Genomic DNA, 9322 nt, shown 5'->3' on the forward strand with positions numbered 1-9322 from the left:
TTGCTTTGCTTTACCTCCCATCCTCAAGCATCTTCGACGGCAAGATGCATTTTGCTTATGAATGACAGACAGGAAACTTTTGAAACCTAACAAATATTCAATGAGCTCTGGGATAAAAATACCAGTCTGGGATCCCCCCAAAGATTATGAAGGGTCCAGGAAAGATGAATGTGGTAATTACAGAGGTCGTTTTTAATAGGTTTACTGGTTTCAGTCCAAGGTGCTTCCAAAATGGTCTCCAGCCTAGCCTGCCCGAACACCCGGGACACGCCCCAAAGATAAAGGATTCTCACCTAACCTTTCTTTTAAAGAACAATCACAAGGAGTGCTCGCTTTGGCAGCATATATACTAAAATTGGAACAATACAGAGAAGATTAGCATGGCCCCTGCACAAGGATGACATAAATTAGTGAAGTGTTCCATAATTTTTTATATGTCAATTATACTTCAATAAAGCTGAAATTAACAAAAAAGAAAACAGAAAAGACTTTTTTCCAACATAAAAAAGGACAATTGTAAAGACTGTGCATTACAAATATACCTCTCCCAGAATTATCTATGTAAAATAATGTTCTCCTTCGTGCAAACAATATGCACCATAAATTAATATGTCCTTGATCCCTGACATCTAAGTAACTTTGAAGCCAGAAACAAGGTAAAATCTGTTCACCAGGTGTACCACCACAGTGGAATTTTGATACTAAGGAAATATTCCCACCATGGAATTTCAAGGCTGCACTGGGGCAATTTGTGTTTCTATTGAGATATTTTCATAAAATGAGCAGCTTGGCATGCGAGATATGTAAGTTCCACGCAATTTTTGACAATATATTTGTGGAACTGACCAGCTGCATACCTGGGAAATGCCCCTTTGAAAGAAATGAGTGAGAATGAGTATAACTGTTACATCATAAGATTTATAAACCTATTTTCCATATTTGTTCACTTTTTCATTACAGAAATATCAGTTCCCAGAGAACCTAAACACCAAATTACATTTATTGCAATAAATAGAGGTTACAGATTTTTTCACACGTCACAGTTCAAAGGAAATATATAGATTGATTTTTCATTTCTGAGAGAATATGATCACAGACATAGCTATATAAGTATAAAATTAGATGCAATAAAATTAACATTCACGTTCAGTTCTGTTTGCGTTTGTTCTACGAGTTCACGTGCGCGCGCACACACACACACACACATATGCATGTGTTTCATTGATCTAATATCTCCAATTGATCAAAACCAAAACATCTTTTCTTTCCTTCACTTGATTTTATAATTCTCTCAAGGAAATGCGTAGACTACTACATTTAGAGTGACCAAGTAGGACCCCTTAAAATAAAATATGATTTGCATTTTAAATCCATAGCTGGTGAAAATCAAGGACATCTGTAAACAGATATTTTTTATTATTTGGGCTACACAATTTCACATGCATTCAATTCACTAGTGTTAAGAATCAACTGTGACTACTTGAATGATGTTACATTTTGACCTGTGCTTTAAACCTGACTGGGCATGTCTTGATTGTATGAATTATTGACTAACTCAGGAGTTATTATTATTTAAAAATGCAGCTCATTACTTAGATTGTCCCCCATCACTTACAACTTGCCGATCAGTTTCAAAACACAGAGGACTCTTATTTCCGTTAGATTACAAGTGCACAGTAAAATATAAAAGTATAAAAAATGTAAAAAGTAAAAAGCATCTTCTTACCCAAGAACAAGAGATGAAGAAATTGATGAGTGTTGTCTGTGGATACTGGATAGTCTATCCAGGTGACCTTCGAAGAGAGAGATGTTTTTAGACGAAAAACAGCCCTTCTAGCAACTCAAGGGATGTCAGTAATCACGTAACCGCACATTTAAAATAACAATGAGAATCTTTTTCAACTACCAAACTTTCCAGGTTAGAACTGACTTTTACATACAGTGCTATGATTCTCATAGCAATGCTATGGGGTGGAGAAACTGGGATTACTCCTCACCCAAGAATGTTCTTCTAGCTTCTGCATGAAGTCAAATTTCCTTAGTCTCCTCCTAATTCCAGCCCCCTTCAATCACCATGGCAGCTTCCTTGACCAAAGAGACTGAGCTTTCTGATGCTACCTTGTCCAGTGGCCTTGAGACAAGCCTTAGAGATGGTGTTAAGGACAACCTCTACACAAACTCTACTTTCTGTACAATTAAAAAGAAACTTTTACTTGTAATCCTTAACTTGGTGTATAGATACAGAAGTGAGTATTGACGTTCAGGAATTTTTTCTAACAGGCGCTATGGACTTGCTTCACATTAGGCAAAGAGTATTCCTGCCTTCTCTGAGAGACACACAATCCTTGAACTATCTGGATGGTACCAATGCTGAAGCCAAATAGCATGGTCTCAAAATGGAAATCTGTTTCTCATGTTTGGCAAATATACCCCAAGTATTTATGAGGCCTGAACACATCTGGGAATCTGGATACATGGGTTTGGATCCAAAAAGATACCACTTTTCTCAAGTTTTTCCAGAGTCACATAGAATGCTCTCTGGTGCATACCCTCCTCAGATTCTTCCCCCCGAGGCCCTCTAAAGCTCACTGCCTACTACTCTCTCAGGGCACTTGCCACTTTCTAGGATGCCTGATCACCATTTGAGCCCTTGTCAGTCTCCCCAGCTGGAGTATGAGCACAAGGCCAGAATCTTGTCTCATTCCTCCCTGTCCCCAGCACCTGGCACAGAGTAGGAGCTCAAGGAGCATCCACTGAAGGGAATTGGGGCCACTTCTCAACAGATGACTTCAGTTCACATTAGCCAAAGAGCATCTGCAAGAACCCAGCTGGGTGCCTGCCGTGGCACTCAGGCCCAATGCTTACTTGACTGGTGACTAGCATCCAGGCCTACTTGTATGGCACGGTTCTGACCTCGAGGAAGATCCTCCGACAAGATCTGTCACTTGAAATCATTATGAAGCAAGCAAGAGTGGTAATGCGGACTTTGGAGCACACCTAGTTAGACAGGTTTGGTTTGATTTAATTTACTAAGCTAATTCTATCTTTCCTCATTGCAGATAAGATCAAGTTAGTAAAGTGAAAATACAAGAGGTTTAAGATGTGATTATTCAACAAATACGTATTGAATGTGCTCTTGTATCATGGCCACATGTGTTCTCCTCTTTGCAGCTTTTAAGCATCACTCATGGTAAAATTATCTCAGCCTGTCACCTGAGGCTTTCTATGATATGACCTAACTCACTTTTTCAGCCACATCACTGCTCACATCTTCTGAATTCCAGGAAGTACTCACCAGACACACGCTGTTCATTCCCCCCCCACCCAGCCTTTGCTCATGAGAGTCTCCCTGCTTAGAATGCCCTGCCCCACAACTTTACTGATTGAAGTCATATCTGTCTTTCAAGTCACATTCTCTAAAGCACCTTCTCCAAGAAGTCTTTTCTGAGCCTCTCTCCTGTACCGCGGATGGCACCTGCCCTACTCGGCACTGTATGAAAATCATGTGTTGTCAGTCTCTCCCCTCAGCGAAGGGAACAGGGTTAGTTTCTCTACAATGCATGATTGTCTGAACCCAGCCTGTAAAACTATGAGGAACAAATCACATTCAGCTGGTTGAGCATTGTGTCAAGAGCTTTCTCTTTCTCCAGAGACCCTAGGATTCAGGAAAAGAATGACCTAAGATATAGAAAAAATGTAGGAAAAACTATAGGAGATGTGACTTAATATGTACATAGCCATCTCTCTTTACATAAAGGCATATTTTAAATGAACCATTTAAAGAGATCTAGTGAATCATTTAAGAATCTGATAGGTAAGTTTTCTCTGTCTTCAGTTCATTTTCAGTTTAAAATATTGAGAGCCAACTGGAGAAACAAACTAAAGAAAATAATATTGGAAATATTGATAGCAGAACTTTCTAAACAGGAAGATCCACATACATAAACTGACAGAAATACTGAATTTGAGTAAAGGACCTAAAAATATTACAGATTGTATTGGAGTATTTTAGGCCACGCCTGTTTTTTTTTAAGATTGGCACCTGAGCTAACAACTGTTGCCAATCTTTTTTTTTTCTGCTTTTTCTCCCCGAATCCCCCAAGTACATAGTCGCATATTTTAGCTGTGGGTCCTTCTAGTTGTGGCATGTGGGATGCCGCCTCAGCATGGCCTGATGAGCTGTGCCATGTCTACGCCCAGGATCCGAACCGGTGAAACCCTGGGCCACCAAAGCGGAGCGCGTGAACTTAACCACTCCGCCATGGGCCAGCCCCTAGGCCACTCTTAATCCATATTTATTAAGGTTCGCTCTACTTAACTCCATAGGAAGTTACTGAGGAATCAAGAATTCTGTTTTTAGGACATTGAGTCCTACACTCTGGTTTCTGGACAAATCCAGGTGTCTACAGTGATTTCAAGTGCTTCCATATATTTCTTCAGTTATTCATGTCCCAAATAGTTATCTACTATGGGCAGCGCACTGTGCCAGCTGTTTGTATTGCCATTGTTGTTGCTGTTGCTGTTGTTGTTATCATCATCAGCCCTTAAAGCTAAAAGGTCTACAGAGAAATAATAATTATTATTATTTCAAGGAAGAACTACATAACTGTCAAAACAATTCTCTAAAAATTGAGCAGTTGGAATGTTGAAAAGTAAAAGAATGAAATGGGAAAATCAATGTGGTCAGACAGGCTGGGTTCTCTAACCAAAGATGTTAACATTTTTATTTAATTTGTTAGATAGCTGGGCACTACTGCAAATTTTTGAGATGAGACTAACAAGATCAAACCAACTTTTAGAGACAATGCAGGGAGCTCAAGCAGACAGGCTGAGGAAAGGCTTGAGTTCAGAAAGTAATTGTTGCAGAAGGAAGAGAAGAAAGTTGCAAGAGAGGATGAATTTCAGACATGCTATAAAGAAGGCAGACTAAGATGAGAAGGGACAAAGACTAAGTTAAGAGACAGATGTGATACTACCATTATGGGCCTGCGGGCAGCAGGGGCTGAAATGCTGAAGGTCGCCAGGCCAGAGGTGTTCTTTACTAAAGGGAAATTGGGTTATGGAAGAGTCTGGAGAGGAAATTCACCAGCTTTGGGTTCTCTAGCATGTTTAGACATCAATGAAACACGCAAGAAAACACCCCTTCTATTTGACAAGAAGTATCAATTTGACTACAGACATGAGAGAGAGCTGGCCAGATGACTTGGAGTTCTCGTCCTGCTTGGAGAGTCTGTGATTCCACAAGACACGTGCAGAGGGAAAAATCTGAATTCAACTAACCACTGAAGTGCCCTAAGGGAGTGACCCAAGGAGGAAAAGATAAAACCTCAGACACATTCAACTAGAAGGATGGAAGGAGTAAGCAGCATCTAGGAGAGAGAAGAGAGCCAAAGCAAGTGAGGAGGTGAGCAGAGCCGGAGCAGCTTTCCCAACTCGGGACAAAAACAAGGAAGCCCAGGATCAGGAAGGAAAACTGGGAGAGAACAGAAAAAACAGATAAGGACATAATATATTTTGCACAATGTCCAAAAACAACACAACACTCTCGAACTCTACGCCATGTCAATCTGTTCCTTTTGAGGAATAATTTGTTCTTCGTCAATAATATCTTAAGTGCAAGAAGGTTTTGTCAGTGTTCAATTTATCAGCAATGGCATTTACAAAACCATTTGAATTTGCTTTTCTTCCTAGAAACACCTAACCTGGCCGATCTCCCTCCAAGCTCTGCACAAAGCCTATTGCCCAGAAAGGCTTAGCTGGCCTCTGTCACAGGGCAGGCTCTGGACAAAGAAGAGGGATTTGCATAAAGGTGGTCAGCTGAGTACAGCTCCTATTGGAGGCTGCACAGTGTTGAAAGGGCCATTCTCCAACCTGGCAGTGTAATCCTAATGGAGAGCTTTTGTCCCCGAGGCTGTACTGGGCTGCTTTATTCCGCTGACAATCTACAGCGAAAGAATGAATGAACCGCGTCCTTTTAGTAAAGCAAAGGCAGCTGGCCCACAGGCCTGACAGCTTACCCAATAAGAGGCAGGACAATTGTCAGCCTGAGACCTAAAAGGTGCTCCGTAAGAGAGTGCCCACTGCTAGTGCTCCTGGCTGCATGCTGGGCGCTCACCACTCAAGACAAAGGTCCTGGAGCCCAACCTCTACAGAGGGAAGGGGCTGTGAGAGCTGGGCGCTCTAGCAAAGCCACTCCCTACAATACTCCCTAAAGAGATCAAAAACCTTTCATCCCTACGGAGTCCCTCAGACACTTTTGTAGAACCCTATAATCATTTCCCATTAGAATGCTGGGAGAGAGCCAGGCTTCTCGTTTCTTTTGCGATTTCATTTTTTAAAAGAAATTTATCTTAGTTTTCCTCTTTTTGAGAGTGTTAAATTTATAAAATAGAACAGAGAAACAACGCAAACGTAATTCTACAGTTCAGAGCCAAATATTGCCATTTCAGATTATTTCTTTCCAGTCTTTTTTATGTAGCTGTGAAAATTCTGTAAGTACGGTTTGTCCTCAGAGCAAGTCTACCTGATCCCTATTTTTCAACTAAGCAATGAGCCCTTTAGGAGTTAGGTGGTTTCTCCTTATTTTGACTACCTTCCCTTAAGGTAATCCCTCAGCCTAATCCCCAAGTGTCATGATTCCTATTCCACTCTTCCATGTACCCTAGGCTGCCTTATCCAAAAAAGCAGAGAAATTCTCTCCCAGAATCTGTTGAGCAATTTTTTTAAAAAGGAGCCATGTCCACTAATCAAAACTCATATGCAACAAAAATAATTTAAGATCAATATATGAATTATATGCCAATACACAAGAAAGATCAAAAAGATATATATACCACTTTAGTAAAAATGTTCTCAATTCATTAGCCACACAGTTCTCAAATTAGGAAGAGGGGCCAATTCATTTCCCGAATGAAACACTGTGGACCTCCTCACTTAAAACGATCTCCCTAATTGTTGCTGACTCTTGGCTGTACCCACGCCAGACCCGCTCCTCTGTGCCCCACCCTCAGCCCCCACTCTCCCACAATTCCTTTTCTCAATGCTGATGGTTAAGACATAGGCACATTAAAGTGAAGCTCTGCAAATGCCCTCGCTGACAGTTACAATATCCTCCCTGCTCAATACACATCAAATAAATTCTGCGATCACATATGTTGGAATGTTACATGAAAGGTTCCAACTTGTTTCCTGTGAAATGCACAGAAAAATGAAACAGCTCTCACTGAGAGTTTCCAGATTCTTCATGTTGATTGACTTTGTTTGTGAATTTCACCTCAAAGTACAATTATTTTGTGCTGACAGATATTTCAATTTCCCAGTCCAGCTCCTGCCTGTTACTTTAAAGCTTTCTCATTTCAAAGCACTATGTAGTCCATGCCATACAGCACAGTTCACACCTAGATTTCTTGAGAAGATCAGCAGACAGAGCTGATACTAGAGAAGATCAAGAATAAACAGGCTTTACTAAGTCCTGTCTGCAGAGTACCCAGGAGTGTTTCAAAGTGGGCTTGACACAGCCTGAGGAGGAGAGTGAAGCTTCCACAACTTATTGCCTATATACTAAGGGGTATATTTATTGATTTCTATGAGGAAACAACCGACTTACAAGTTCATTCTCCCAAATGAGAGACCTGAAGTTAGAGGCTAGCAAGCCGAAGAAATATACTTGCTTTAATCCACAATTTAAAAATTATTAATCCAATGGCTTAAATAGGGGAGGTTGCAAAACTAGTGGAAATCAACAATATTCTTGAAGTCAGAACGCTTGGGATCTTGTCCCAACTCTGCACTAGCTGTGTGACCTTAGGCAAATCACCTGGCCTCTCTGAGCACCTGTAAAATGGTGCTAAGCCCTGACCTCTTGACCCCATGTGGTCACTCTCAGGAGGATGCCATACCATAAAGGACGGGAAGTTCCATGGAAAGTCTAAAGTGCATTGCACACTCGTGTATTTGGTGAGTATCTCAAATGATAAGGTTCACCGTAACAAGGAGACAAAAAGCAGGAAGATACTGGGAATTCAGCACCTCTTGGATGACTTTCTCCTGAAAAGCAACTGCATTCATGAATTCAAAAAATGTTGCAGCAAGTAAAATATACATTGTCAAAAAATAAAAACAAAAAGGGAAAATCTTGGAACATTATGTGCATACATATATTTTATTTAAATATCAATGCAGAGAGATGAATACTAATCATATTCATGAATTTATGCTTTCATTTCCAAAGCTAAATATTAGCTTTATTAGTGTGTCTTGATCTCAGGAATTAGCATATGAAAGGCTGACTGCTCTTGGCTCCCTGCTCTCCCAGAGGTACAACTTGGATATTTAAATATGGGGTACATTTATTAGTGGGCATGAACACTCTATAATCAAAGGACAGTCAGTTACTTAAACAATGTCCTTAATTGTTAGAAACAGAATCAGAAGAAAAACTCATCAACCTCCAAAGCATCCTTCCCTACTGGGACATTAGCTAGACTCAAGTCAGCACACATACTCCATAAATACTGATGAAATAATACAAACAAACCTCCATTTCTCACCAACAACATTTGTAAGTCAATTTAATATTTATGTAGTATTTGGGAAAAGCCTCACAGAAATCTTAAGCTCTCGATAAAGGGCAAAAGGAAAACGCAAAGTTTCTTTGCAGAATGAAAACTGGGAGGCCTGCTTCAAAGGCAGTTTATGTGCTCTATTAAAAAAACTAACATTGGGCCAGGGTGGTGGCGCAGCGGTTAAGTTTGCACGTTCCGCTTCAGCGGCCGGAGTTCTCAGGTTCAGATCCCGGTTGTGGACATGCCACCACTTGGCAAGCCATGCTGTGGCAGATGTCCCACATATAAAGTAGAGGAAGATGGGCACGGATGTTAGCTCAGGGCCAGTCTTCCTCAGCAAAAAGAGGAGGATTGGCAGCAGTTAGCTCAGGGCTCATCTTCCTCAAAGAAAAAAAACAAACCCTAACAATTATTTTGTTTTGTCTTTCTAGAGACTGATACTCTAACATTATCAACTTGAAAACCCAGGAGGAAGCTTTGTCACACATAGCTTGCACCTATGGACATTCAGACATAGCATAAGTCACACAGGCAGGACAGGAGACAGAGCAGCTTTTTGTAGCTGGAGCAGGTATGCATGACTCAGTTTCTCCACACCAGAGCCATAAACAGGTGCCAAGAGTCCACAGAAGTCTGCCAAAGGGAAACCTCAACGACTCTGGGTCTTTATTTCCAGCCCAGACTGCTCCCTTGAGTTCTGGCCCTGAATGCATTTCCAGTGGCTTCCTACATGTCCTGCTGGTACCTCACACTCAGGT

The 9322-nt window shown here is 40.9% G+C and overlaps 1 non-coding gene across 1 annotated transcript; it reads left to right on the top strand.

Moving 5' to 3' along the window:
- The first annotated feature begins 325 nt into the window (after nt 1-325).
- LOC124246206 (U6 spliceosomal RNA) lies at nt 326-430 on the top strand. The gene has a single exon (XR_006890415.1). It is a non-coding gene; the product is annotated as a U6 spliceosomal RNA (small nuclear RNA).
- The last annotated feature ends 8892 nt before the right edge of the window (nt 431-9322 follow it).

The sequence above is a fragment of the Equus quagga genome, chromosome 10 (assembly GCF_021613505.1).
Source record: "Equus quagga isolate Etosha38 chromosome 10, UCLA_HA_Equagga_1.0, whole genome shotgun sequence".
Lineage (NCBI taxonomy): Eukaryota > Metazoa > Chordata > Mammalia > Perissodactyla > Equidae > Equus > Equus quagga.